Below are 14,531 nucleotides of genomic sequence, written 5' to 3'. Positions count from 1 at the left end.
ATATTTGTTGGGCTGAAGTTCTCAAGATGCAAGCTTTCCAAATTTGGAGCAGTCTCATGCACTGAAATTTGTTGAGGTTTGGAAAATTTTTTAGAGCTGAGACTGATTCCATGAATAATCTTTTGTATTTAAATTTGCTGCAGTGTAATAATGTTACTTTCTTCCAGCATATTCTGTGGTGCGTATCCAGAGCATGGTCTGCAAGCCCAGAGTGGCTGTAATGGTGAAACTGGATGTAGTCTTTGTGTTCCGATATCCTGACATTTGCTGTCCTGCCTGTTGGGCCAAAGTAGGATAGTTTCCAGCTACAAGGGACCTCCTGGTATACTCCAGGTAGGTCTAGGGGAAGTGGCTGGTCTTTGGTGGAGTGGATAAGGGATTCCAATTTCTTTTAAGGTTTGTAACCTGAAGTAAGATCATGTTTTTTTAAGATTTTGGTTAACTTTTCAGAGGTTTCTTGGATATTTCTGTAAACAGATAATGCCAAGGATCCATCAGGCTGGTGAGTGATTAGAGTGTCTAGGAAAGGGAGACTGTGGTTTTCTTCTTTTTCCAAGGTGAACTGGATTCTGGGGTGTTGGTTGTTTAAGTGTGTTAAGAAGGAGTGTATCCGAGCCATGTGGCCAAATAGCGAACACATCAACGTAGTGTAGCCAAAAAGTGGGTTTTTGTGGGGCTGGGCTTAAGGCTTTCTCTTCAGAAGTTTCCATAAAGAAGTTTGCTAGGGATAGGGAGAGTGGTGAACCCATGGCTATCCCCTCTATTTGTTTGTAGAATTTCCCTTGCCAGGCGAAATAGCCTGAGTTCATTATGAACTGAAATAGGGCTGAGATATCAGGAGGAAATTTGGCTTGGATGAGCTCTAAAGTTTCCTTGAGTGGGACATTTTTGAATAGGAGGAGACATCAAAACTGACAATTACGTCAGTGTGCTGGAGTGAGAGGTTTTCTATGCTGGCTTTGAAGTGGGCTGCATTTTTTTATGTGATGGTGTGTTGCCAGTATAGTGTGTGAGTGCTTTGGCTAAATGTTTGGCTAATTTATATGTGGGGTAATCAATGCCATCCACAATGGGACATTTTAGTTTGTTGGTAACTTCCACAGGCCAAGAAGTGGCCTTCTTAAGGAGCCTTTGGAGTGTTCTAATTTGGGAGCTGGTGGGATTATACTCAATAGGAAGGTAGGTAGCCCGATCTAACAATGAAGCATTAAGCTTACCTGTATAGTCGTTTTGGTTGAGAACCACAGTGACATTTCCCTTTCCTGTAGAGCTTTATATTATCCTTTGGATAGGTTGGTTTTTGGAGGTCTTGCTTTGGTGAGAACACCAGCTACATCCAGTCTGATATTGTTGGAAACATGGTTTGGAAAGTTTTGGATACCACTTTCTATCTGAATCATTATTTCTTCAGCCAGTATTTTCTTAGGAGTTATGGCACAATTGTGGCCACGTGCCACTGTGTTGAGTGCCCAAGTTTTCAAGGAAAAGGAAGATAGGTTGATTATACTATCGAGTGATTGTTGAGGTTGGGAGGTAGAGTCCTTTTTCAAGTTTTCAAATTTTTTGATGTGCTGACTTCATATCTTTTCAAATTCCTTCTCTGCCAAAGCACACGAGACATAGAGAATCATCCAAAAGTCGCGGTTCAGCTTGGTGGAAAGCTCCTCCTCTAACACCCAGATAGCTTTGTTTATGTCGGCCAGGAGAATATGCATAGCGGTATAGACCCAATATAGCCCTCTAGAGGGCACCTCCAAGACTCTGAGATCAATGTCAATTTTCTCTCTTCTGCCTCATTTGCTCTTTGTAGTGCCTGCGTACATGTGCCATAGTTGTATGCTCTCATGAAGATGGCAACAGTTCTATAATTACACCACCTATTGTCTTTGGTTACGTGTTCTTGGCTGTTGGGCTGACTCTCTGCCGATGAGGGTTTTCCATAAGAGAGGGAGTGTGATGCAACCATATTTGTTTAGGTTGGGATAGTTGGTAAGCATTATAGCAGATGCAAGGAAAAGCCTCTCAAATTTCGAATTTAAATTTGTTTCAGTGTCCAGTGAAGTAACTTTTTTCCATTGGGATCCTGTGCCAGGTATCCAGGGCATGATCTGCTAATCCTGAGTAGCAATAGTGGTAAAAAACAGATGTTATTCTGGTACTCTGATATAGAGATGTTGGCTGTCTTACCTGTCGGTCTGATTCCCCATCCTCCATTCAGGTTGTGAGAGAAATTATTATTATTATTATTACACGCAACTCCAGGGAGTCCTTAGACTCATCGAAGGAGGCCCTAAACATCATGTCCACACAACTATACAACATTCTCACAGTATCTATCATACCTTGCCTTGAACTCACTCACCATCATAGCACCCACAACAGACTCTGGCATCTTATTCCACTCATTTACCACTCTAAAAGTGAAGAACCCAGCTCTAATACCCTTGCTAACCATACTCTTGCCCAGCTTCCATAGGTGTCCCCCTAGTTCTCCCACCACCAGTCCTGATCTCAAAAATATCCTCTGAATTAATCCTATAGAAACCCTTTATCAATTTTAATGTCTCAATCATATCTCCCCTTTTCCACCTATCAACTAATTTCTGCAACCCACAAATCTTCAACCTGTTCTCATAAGGTTCATTCCATAGACCTGCTATCGGTCACTTGCCTCTGGATCCTCTCCACCTCCTCCCCATCAAGAAAAAACCTAGGTGACCAAATCTGGGCGCAGTAGTCAAGATGAGGTCTTATCAAGGCTCGGTACAGAGGTACAATAACTTGCTTGTCTCTGCTCGTCAAAGTATTTTTCAACAACCAAGTAAGTTGATGAGCTGATTGAGCTACTTTTGCAATGTGTTCCCTAAACTTCATCTCCCTATCCACCAACACTCCCAAGTCCCTGGTCTCATCAATCTCCTGGAGTACTGCTGCTAATCTTTTCACCCCAAAATGCATAACCTTACATTTTGTCACATTAAATTGACATCCATTCTCCTTACCCCAGAACTCCAATCTATCCAAGTCGTCCTGCAAGATTTTGACATCTGCATTCACTATTGCCCTACCCAACTTTGCATCATCAGCGAACAAATGAACTGTTCCTCTTAGATCCTTCCCTATATCGTTAATGAACAAATTAAACAGCAGTGGTCCAAGAACAGAACCCTGCGGCACACCACTAGTCACAGGCCATCTTTTGGACTCTACTCCTGAATAAACTACTCTCTGATATCAACCAACCACCTATCCATCTCACAACCCTATATCCATTCCCATATGTTTTAGTTTACGGATTAGAATTCCATGTGGTATCCTGTCAAACGCCTTAGCCAGGTCCAGCAGTATCACTGTAAACCCATTACCCTTATCCAATTCAGCCGGCACTGTGTCATAAAACTTGATCAAGTTACTGAGGCATGATCTACCCTTCACAAAACCATGCTGTCCCCCATACAGTATCTCATTTTCATCAATCCATTCCTGTATTTTTTCCTTGACTACTTTCTCCAAGACCTTGACAACGACTCCTGATATGCTGATTGGTTGGTAATTTGCAACAGTAGTCTTGGATCCTCCTTTGTATAGTGGAACTATTTTCCCCTCTTTCCGGTTAAGTCCCCTTCGGGACTAAACCAGACCCGTGACTCAGATTAAATAACATGGTCAAGGGCACTGATAATTCTTTAGCCGCTTCACGTAAGACCCATGCCGGTATACCATCCAATCCCACAGCTGTATTCACATTAAAGTTCTGTAATAGACTATTCACCTCCACTTCATTCATCACAATTCCCATATAAACTAATGGTTCCTTCATTTTTTCAATGTCACCGCCTGGATGATGTACTCTTGCAAAATGCTCGCTCAGTAATTCCACTATATCGACTGATTCAGTGATCTCCTTACCATTGTCATTCCTTAAAATCATTTTGCTGTGTAAAGTTTTTTTTTTGCTTGCATCATATTGAAAGAACTGTTTGGGATTCTCTTTAGCTTGCATCGCTAGTTTCCTTTCATAATCCGCTTTTGCTTTTTTTACCATACTCATTACCCTTCTGGCCTGCACTTTATACCGTTCGTGTGCCTGCAGGTCACCTATTTCTTTAAATTCCCTCCACAGTTGTTTCTTTTTTTGCAGCTCAAGCTTAATGGTGTTATTCATCCATTTAAACCCTAGTTGTTTTACTATTCGGACCCTTGGTATACAATCAAGGGGTGCTTAAGGGTCAGAGCTGTATAACTGAGAGGCGACCTCCACATAGCCTTTAAAGGAATGTGAACCGACCAGGGCTTCTGACCTAATGTCCAATCCTCACCTTCTCGTGGTGCATCCTGTTGGGTATCTACTTGGATACTGAACGAATGAGGATGGGCTGGCAATTTGGGATTTAGCCGACCAAATTGTATACTTATTGGTTAAACCAAAATAAAAAATGATCGTACAACATGGCAAATTTTCATGCCGGATGGTGCGTCACCCGCTTAAACAAGGCCCCCGTTGTTTTTGCCAGGGAACCAGTGCGAACAGCGAAAAGTCAGCTACTGGAACAAATCCGAAAACTAACATCCTCAAGATCTACCATGACCAGTGACCTGAACTCTGATCTCACCCAGCTATATCCCAATGGAGCAAGGACAACCTTGTAGACTTCAGTACCAGCAAAATTCAGTCCTGTGTGATCTCTAGCAAGAACGAGCTTGCATCCCTTCACCCTACCTTTAGTAATACTAAGGTATCCAAACACAACCAAAGTTTGTCTTTTTGTCCAAAGTTTGTTCCATGCTAGTTCCATCCTTCTGTGCTTCCATCTTTCTGCCATCTAGATGATACCATTGTAACATCACCCAAAATTAAGGCATCTTCATGGTATCAGTCTTCTCCTTCAGCTCCTGTTATAGGTGTTGATGAATCAAGATCACTTCCCTACATATCAAGAAATGCCCACTCTAATGTTTCATCCAGAAGACTTAGATTCGAAGTCTTCTGACCCAAATATCCTCCTTCCCCCTCTTCATTTGTGCATCAGGTATAATTTTTTTTTAAATAACAGCTTCACATGTGTAAGAGAAAACTAAATAGAATTTATTTATAACTCCTATATATTTTGCTCAATATGTTGTGGGCTTCATTCAGGGAGAAGGCAGAAGAACTGGTAACAGTATTTAAATTCTGAATACAAGAACCAGTCCTGCAGAACGTATATAATATCATGTCTCGGTCTTAGCTAGATGGGTATAGATGTATAATTAATTAATTTTGAAAAAATTATAAACAATTAACAGCAATCACTTTCCAACGCTAAGAGATAGGCATACAATCTGTTCAATTAAGATTAGGGTGGCATAAGGGCTTCACAGTTTGAAAAATAGATGATCAGATTTGAACCTACTGTAGTGCAGTTTCTTGGTATGGTTCCAGTGAACTCTGTCTAGTGTTGATTGCATGAGAAGCAAGACCTGAACTTTCAGATTCCAGAAATCTTATACAATCTTGATGTTATTGGATTCTAATAGTAGCAGAATAGCCAGTCTGTCCAAAGTAGCAAAGATAACAAGAACAAGGCATTTGATAAACACCAGGTAAGGATCGAGGTGATAATGTATCTTTGATAGACAATAAGAAAGATGACAACTTTCAGGCTGGTTTGAAGAGGTGGTATACAAATTATATCTGTGAAGGGTCCTTGCTATTTGTTCAGATATTCCTTTAAGGTAGGGTATGTTGATCCTTTTAACATCAAATTGTAATCCGAAAGAGCGATGATAATTATCAAATATTTTCTATATTAAGGTCTTGCTGTGTCTCTTAAGTAACAGAGTAAGTTTTATTTTATTTAATTCTCCTAATAGAAGAGACTCAGAAGAGACTATCTTCATGTAAAGGATGACTTCCTGTAAACAGAAAATTCAATATAACCCTCAGAGTTATGATGTATTAAAGTGTCCAAAAAAGTTAGACTGTTATTAGATTCACCATTCAACAATGAACTTGATGCGAGAATATAAGGAGTCAATTTTATCCAGAAATTGAAGTAGTTCCATTTCAGGTGAGACTAGAATGCAAACCTGCCTTCTGTGAAATGTAGCCCAATATGAGATTGAGAAGAAATTGTGTTAGAAATCCAATCCTCTAATGTTCCATAAAATGCCAAAACAGATGATAAAGGACAACCCCCCCCCCCCTCGCATTTCTCACACTTTTCCTTCTGTTCTTTAACCCAAGAAAGAAAGCCTGACTAATCCTGGATTAGCAGGACTTTCCTTGTTTTTGGAAATAACATGAGAAATAAAGGACTGTGAAGCTTTATGCAAAATCTGTATTTCTATACCTGGTGAAGTATTATAGACTCTACTTGATACTGAAATATAAGAAATATCATATTAGACAATTTTGAATTTTTTTTTCTCTTCCAGAGAGAGAATACCCTGCGATTTCTGGTTCACTCCTCACCATCAAACCATGTGAACTGCAACTGGTTTGAACTTTACTGATTCCTAGTCTGTATGTTGAAGTAAATGGAGTAACTTTTTCATTCCAATGTCAACAGCTGCATCTATCATACACTACAAAAATAAAATCCCTGCCATCCCTTGTGGCATTTTTTTGCCCATAGTAGGAGAATCTGTACAACATCCATCAGACTGCTATATGATCCTTTGGATAAAAAGCTCTAGATAATTGGGTAGACATTGTAGTACAGATGCCACCATGGCATTTATACATATCACCATTCAGCTTTTTTTTTTTGCAGGATACTCAAATTTTCTACTCCTCCTATTGTTTATCAGCAGCTCTTTCAAGCCTGCAGAATCAAATACTCTGATTTTGTACCAGTTGACTCAGGTGGTTCAAAATCAGAGGCCCGAGTCTGATCTTCTGCTTTCTTTCCAGATAGCATATCTGCTCATATCCTACTAGATTGTAATAATTTTCCTGCTGGACTGTATGCAGTGGAGCTTGCATTATTACCAAAGGTGGAGCTATGCTTCAGAAAGTGGACGAGATTCAGGATTTTGGTATGATGGTAGACAGTAGACTAAAGTTCCGGTGACAGATTGCGAGTGTTGCAAAGACTGCACATAGTATTGCTGCTGTGATAAAAAGGGTATTGACATGTAGGGATACAGAGGTGGTGGTATAAACTGTGTTGCTATTACTTGCTATTTATAAAGCCTGCTTGGTTACTGCGCCTTTGAAATACCGTTATTCTAATTAGCAGTGCGCGCTTTCTCTCTTGTAACCTTTCTTGCTTAAACTATTGCATACTATGTTTATCTACCTTTCGCACTACGAGTCTTATGCCTATGGATACTAGAAAATTTATTTTTATTGAGACTACACCACTAATATCTTTTAATTGGCATAAAACTCAGTAATATGGCTAGTTGATTTCTCTCTCTCTTTCTCTAACACAAATTCCTTCAGTAAAACTTTACACAAATAGTCGTGGTCTATTTGCACTTAACTATACACTTTGGCTATCTCACTTGGTTTCCTACTCAAAAGTCCGATAATTTTTTTTAGGAATAATGCATTGTAAAATAAACAATCAGACGGCACTCTATTGACATATAATTAAAATGCATTTATTTACATTAAAAATAAAGTACATTAAATAAGCATTGGGGAGGTTACTCTTCTCTACCTATCCTTTTGATATAAAGAAACAAACTTTCTCTTTTCAATATTAAATGACTAAACAATATATTTACTCTTTTACTTCTCTGCTTAAGAAAACCAAATTGCCTAGACTAATTTACTCAAAAGAGATTAACTAGCTATGGCAAGTTATCTTACAAGTAATATTCCAGTTAACAACTCAGAGGACTCTAGAGATTAGCTAGTTATGGCAAGTTATCTTACAGTTTATATTTCAGTTAACAAATCAGAAGACTCTTATAGATATTTCTTATTACTATTTCTTATCAGTCCATCTATGACATATCTCCTAGATTACAAAAAGAATTTACATTAATGGTTGGACACACTTACAGAGGCTCTTTGTCACGACACCTTCCAAAGGTCCTTCATCAAAGTCACTATGGTTTTTCTTTCATCTTAGGCCTTGCTTCAGGGGGCGCTTCGTCGGAGTATTAGCGGTTCTTGGACTGCAATTTTCTCTGTAATCAAAAGCTCAGGCAAGAAGTTTCAGCATTCAGGCTTGAAGATCGTTCTGCGGCTTTTGGCTTTGATTGACTTCCCAATTTTTTTCCTCTGGTGTGGGTTCGCCGTAAAGTCTGTTTCTCTGGGTCAGTATGCTTCTGGTTCTCCACCGACTGCCTCTGGCTCTCTTCGGTAACAGCACTTCGCCTCTCTTTCTGTCAGCAACTGGACCTCGCCTCCTCTCGACTGCCTCTGGCTCTCTGCTGGAAAACTGCCCACCGATGTTCGACTTAGTCTTCTTTTATTTTCGCCTTCTTGGGACCTTTGCACTAAAGGTTGTAAACCCTGAAGAAATATGCAGTTCTCCTTGATCCTTTTGTTAAGGTCGGCCCATTCTTTCTTCTCCTCCGTGCGCTCTTTTTTCCTTGTCTTGTCAGGCAGCAGAAACTTCTCTGAAACTAGCAGACCTCTTTGATACTAGCTTTGAAGGTGTTCATGCACAGAGCTTACAAACAACTTTCTCACACACTTAATCATAAACAACTTTCTTGTGCTCTTATACATAGCTATTATACAAAGTTCCAGAATGTCAAAAACAAAGGCAATGGCAAAGCATTGCCTTTGTTTTTGACATTCTAGAAACTTTAGTTAAAACAGTAAATACAATCAATTCCCATAGGGGTGTTTACATTAATCTTTAACATAAAATACATAGAGACAAACAAGGTTATTTTTGTAACAGTTCTCATGAGACTTGACCTCTGTAAAAATCGATGTAAATCACTTTGGTATTTCTAAGCTACATCAAGTTTTACAGTGGTACCTCTATATAAGGCATTGGTCAGACCAGAATCCACATCTGGACTATTGTGCACAAATTTGGTTGCTTAGTTTTCATTGTTATGTGGAAACACTAGAGAAGGCCCAAAGATGAATAACCAAAGTTATATCAGGGACTCTGGAGTGGTCATTATATAGAGCACTTGAGGGAATTTGGATTACAGAGTTTGAATAGGAGGAAAAGAGTAGATATAATAGAGAGCACCAAGCTGTTCAAGGGATTCTACCAGATTAATACAGAAGGAAGTATTAAAGGAACGAACGTTGGGAAGAACTAGCGGCTGCCCTTAGAAGTGGTATAAAGACATGGTGAAGAAGAGAGTGAGGAATAAATTTTTTATGTGGAGAGGCTGGTCAGTCTAATGCATTGCTGGAGTGCATTGTGAATGCAGGGAGTGTAAATAATTTCAAAGTTCAGTATGATAGACATGTTACTGGTTGAGTGGGCTTACCATGATGAGTCTGTTGACTCCACAGAGGTTACTATAATAATAATATTTAGATTCAGAAAGTTCTCTACTGGCAATAAGGGGTCTACAGCTGCATAAACATCTTGAACTTTCTTGAATTCAACATGTTCTCTATCAGTCATGGAAATCACACTGGATGTATGCTTCTGTTGGATTCCAAGTAACATTGGGAGTAAGGCTTATTAAAGGAGCGAATGTTGGGAAGAACTAGCGGCCACCTAGTTCTTCCCAAGTTTAATGGGAAGAACTAGGTGGCCAGGTCATGGCTTTGGGCTGGCTAGTTTAATTCTTTCATCTCCATGTCTTCAAACCACAGTTCTAGGTTCTTTTTTTTTTGTTAGCAGGTGCGTTATTGCACTGATACAGGAAAGGGCCTATTCTGAACTATTGCAACAGTGAGAAAAATCACAAACCAATATCACAAGTTCAGATTTTGAAGCTACGTCAGCTCATTTCTCAAACCTTTCTACTGCCTGCCTGTCCCATACTTGGATTACCAGCAGATCATCGGACAGAAATGTCGATCAAAGTGGTAGTCATCATGGAATAGAGAAACCAATAAAAAGCTCCATCAAATCAAGCCTAAATCATATTGTGACAGTCCAATCTATTTCGGGACTGGAAAGGGGAAGTTGTTCTTGCTCAGCTGCACATACACTATGTTGCCAAAAGTGTCCGATTAGCAACTGTTTGTATTTCCTGTCGCTGCAGCATTGCTATCGATATGAGGTCAGACCTCCTTTTATTGCTATCACAGCAAGAGAGGAGAGCCTACCTTTCAGGGTTGGCTCCACTAAGTTCTGGTAAGCTGCTGCTGGAATTTGTTTCCATTCCTTCTGAAGTATGGCAAACAGCTGATGAGTGTTAGTTGGGTGAGTAGGTCTGGCACATAATCTTCACTCCAGCTCATCCCAAAGATGTTCATTAGGGTTGAGGTCATGGCTTTGGGCTGGCTAGTTTAATTCTTTCATCTCCATGTCTTCAAACCACAGTGCTAGGGCCTTTTTTTTTTGTTAGCAGGTGCATTATTTCACTGATACAGGAAAGGGCCTATTCTGAACTATTGCAACAGTGAAAAAAACAGAATGGTCCAAAATGTCATGTTAGGCATCAGCATTTAAATGTCCAGATGCAGAAACCAATGGACACAGTTCAAACCAGGAAATACAGCCTCAGACCATTATGCTACCATCTCCAAATTTCACTGTCAGTACAAGATATTCTAGTATCATTCATCAGGCATCTATCAGGTCCAGACACATCCATTGGATTGTCAGATTATGTAGTGATTTATCACTCCACAGGACCCTCTTCCATTGACCCACAATCCGACAGGGTTGTTTGCACCACTCCAGACGATGCTGGGCATTGGAAGGTGTAATGAAGGGATTTTGAGCCACTACTTGACCATAAAACCCAAAAGCAAACACCTCCTGGCAAATAGTTCTGTCACTGGCATCTCTTCCAGAGCTTGTGCGGAAGTTGTTTGCAGTGGTTTGCTAAGGTTGACTGATGACGATTTACTGTGCAACACGCTGGAGAATTTGTCGCTCCAAATTTGTGAGTTTCGTAGGCCTACCAGTTCAGGGAAGGTTTGGTGGTTCCATCCCATTTCCACTTCAGGATAACTTACTGACAGTAGATCGAAGCACATGTAATGTGGCAGAAATCTCTCAGATCAATGACCAAATTTGTGGGCTCTAACTCTCATACTATGTTCGAATGGACTCAACTGTTTTCATCCACTCATCCTAATGGCAAAGAATGTCTATACTACTAATGCCCATCTGCCTAATCTTATATAGTGTTGCAGACATGTATCTGCATCATCCAGATGAGGCAACATAGAGCTATGGGGTATCCAGACACTTTAGGCAACATAGTGTTGTAAGTCATAGTCATCTTACACACTCCTTTCTATTGAGGTGTGAGTGGTGTGACCGGACTAATCATCATTCATATTTAAATTGCATGCTCTTATTTCGTCAATGAGTTCAGTCATTATTTTAGTCACATTCATAATTTTATCTGATTCATCAAGTGTAACCCTGACTTTTAATTTTTTAGAGTAATTTATAAGTTGTTCTATCTTATATAAATTACGTACATAACAGTTTCATTAGTTTAATATATTGTATGTATGCTTTTAAAGCCTGGTGTTTTATGAATGTTTTATGATTGTATGTTTATGATAGTATATTCTTTTCATTTTACACACCTTTCATTGGCCATTTATGTCAAGCTGCAAGATGATCATTCATAATTAATCTTGCTATGTTTCAGTTGAGTAAGGATACATTTGTACCACCAAAACACAATCTTGCCTTATTTCATGAAAGAAGTCAGTACTTTCTGTACTGACTGACTGATACTTCTAGCCTCTCTTAGCATTTGCACATCACATTCATAACCTCCTCTGCATCCATTAAAATAGATGTGCCTTTCTTCTCTAGACATTGTTTCTCATTAGAAAAATCCTTAGTGTTAGGAACTATAATTATTAGTCCCTAATACTGTAATTCTTTTTACCTTATAATACATTTCTCACATGGATGATGCACCAAAAGCCTCTCTAAAATGTTTGATGTTGTCCAGGAGAAAGTGATGTGGTTAATTGTCATCCTTTCTCTCACAAACTCTCTCCAGTTACTATCTCATAATGTACTGTTTCTGCTTTGTGCCTCTTTTACAGGTATTTTAATGGGTATGGAAACTCACTGACACTGTTCCTTAACTTTCCTTCAAATCCATAAACATGAGAGCAATGCTTGTAACCACTCGCTGTTTATTTCCAAACATACCACACCAACTTTTTATCTTCCTCTTTCATACTTTCTACCTCCATGCTCTTGAACAGGCAGCCTTCCCCACACACTTTTGCATAATGACTATAGTTTTCTAGCTTCTTAGAAAATGTATTAACAGATTCCCTTTTCTTCTTTGCCACTTTCCCATGCACAGCGCTGTTGTATTATAGGTTTTGCAGCCTCTTATTTTTGGTATTAATAAAACATATAAATAAAAACAAAATTAATGGAAAACTAGTAATGCAAACTTTATATCATAATACTGTCACATTACTATACATCCTATGAGGTATGTTATAAAATGTTCTGTATTTTTATTCTCTTTACTTAATATTCATGGATTGTCATGAATGGTTGATTGCCTTCACTAACAACTGCCATCATTTATTTATTTATTTCTTCTGGATTATGTTCTCATGCTCTATAGTCTAAGAAATTTATTTATTTTACGGCTGCACCAGTTAGACTATGTATTGAGTGCGAGATTATAAGATTTTAAACTAAAGACAAAGCAGATACTGTTAGCCTTACCTGCTTATGTTAATCTTTACCACAAATTAGTTGTGGCTTAATTATTGATCACTTAAACTTTATCTAATGCAGGTTTAAAATTTTCAGGATTTCTTTGACGGAATCAGTCCACTGTGTTGCTCACAAATCATTTAATTAAATCAAAAAGGAATATTTACAGTATGATTCACATTAATACACACACACACACACACACAGTGGTGAGTTATAAGGGGCTTGCATGAGCCCTTTGTTAAATTTTTCTCAAATTTGTGAGCCCCTTGTTTATGTTTTTATTTAAAAAAGAAAACAATTTTTTTTGAAACATATTAAGTGACAAACTCATGGTAACCTAACAAAAATTAGTCTATTCGGCAGTGTATAGATTATTTGGAATTATTGTTTCAACTCCTCTATAAGGAATGCGCCCAAGTTTGAAAATAAAATAAGTGCATGCACTATCTTTACCCTTCTCCTTTCTGGTAGCCAATCATACGGTAAAACCAGTAACCAATCAAATGTTTTATAAAAGGTTATAAAAGATTTCATTCTTATTATATTTTGATAGTTAAAAAATGTTTTTCTTGTGTAAGATAAATTAACACAGTCGATTGTGTGCACATATTTCATATTTAGATCATGAAATATTTAACCTTTAGAGGTTGATTGTCCTCCCATACTTTTTGATTGAAATTTGTACACAAGCTGTATTAATAAAAGTTTTTGTGTGAAATACAGATGTTTTTTTTTTTTTGCTCGATGATGCGAGCCCTTTGTTAAAATTTCCATAGCTTACCACTGTGTGTGTGTGTGTATATATACACAATTTCATTACAATTCTTTTGTTATTTTCAGTTCTTCCTAATTCAAACTTATTTCTAATTCCCTTTCTTTATAGCTAATTAACATTCTATAACATCCTACCGGTCATATATACATTAACTGACAATAAGGCATACCTTATTGTCTATAAGATTGTGCAATAAGATAATGTAAAGATATCAGTTTACATTATCTTATTGCACCCATAAACAGGCACACTTGAGGTACACTCTTGTTCGGAATTATCACATATATAACTACTTACAGTTCTCATTTAGAACTGCCTTTTACATGAATCTTGTTCACACGTAAGTGCTCCTTCTTGTCTTTCTTTCCTTCTGCTGGCTCGTTCTTGATTTCCCACCAAATTTCTTCCTTGTCTGAGTCATCGATTATTCCATGCCCTATAGGACCCTTAACTTGGCGGCAATGTGCAGCTCTTTCCTTTCAAATTCCCGACAGCAGACCTCACATGGCGGTAGATCCAGGTAAAAGACTCAGAACATACAATGGTGATGGACCCAGGTAAGAGAAGGTTGAGAACTCTAAGACAGACAGTGCTTCTCTTTCGATAATGACAACAGACCTGACGTGGTGGCGGAAGGTAAGAGAATGTTTTCACATTCTCTTACCTTCCGCTTGGTCAGTCCTTCTCAACATCTCACCTTTTATAGCCTTATTGATCTTGGACATCTGTTGTATGCATACATGCATTTCTTGAACTTTCCATATATGGTCATGTACCTTCGTACACAATGACAGCATACTTCACGTGTCTTTTGAAATTGCTATGTATGTCAATTCTTGGAATTCTTCACTATTCCTAAAATTCAACTCACTGATTAGATATGAGTTAACAGTGTTACATGATAACATCATGTGCCACGTTATTTTAACAAAGGCTCATTTAAGTTATTAACATTTCTCTAAATGCATTCCTCGTAAAAAACATAAAAGCAAACATGATAATTTATA

General features: G+C 38.4%; 1 protein-coding gene across 1 annotated transcript in view; it reads left to right on the top strand.

The window, feature by feature from the left end:
- Positions 1 to 14,531, top strand: part of LOC150095391 (protein DENND6B) — a 480,236-nt gene that overhangs the window by 278,093 nt on the left and 187,612 nt on the right. The gene's annotated exons all lie outside the window — the stretch shown is intronic.

This window comes from Typopeltis vanoorti, chromosome 20 (genome assembly GCF_054136105.1).
Source record: "Typopeltis vanoorti isolate ZY-2024b chromosome 20, IOZ_Tvanoo_1.0, whole genome shotgun sequence".
NCBI lineage: Eukaryota > Metazoa > Arthropoda > Arachnida > Uropygi > Thelyphonidae > Typopeltis > Typopeltis vanoorti.
Note: the sequence above shows the minus strand (reverse complement) of the source record. Positions and strands in the feature narration are given on the sequence as shown.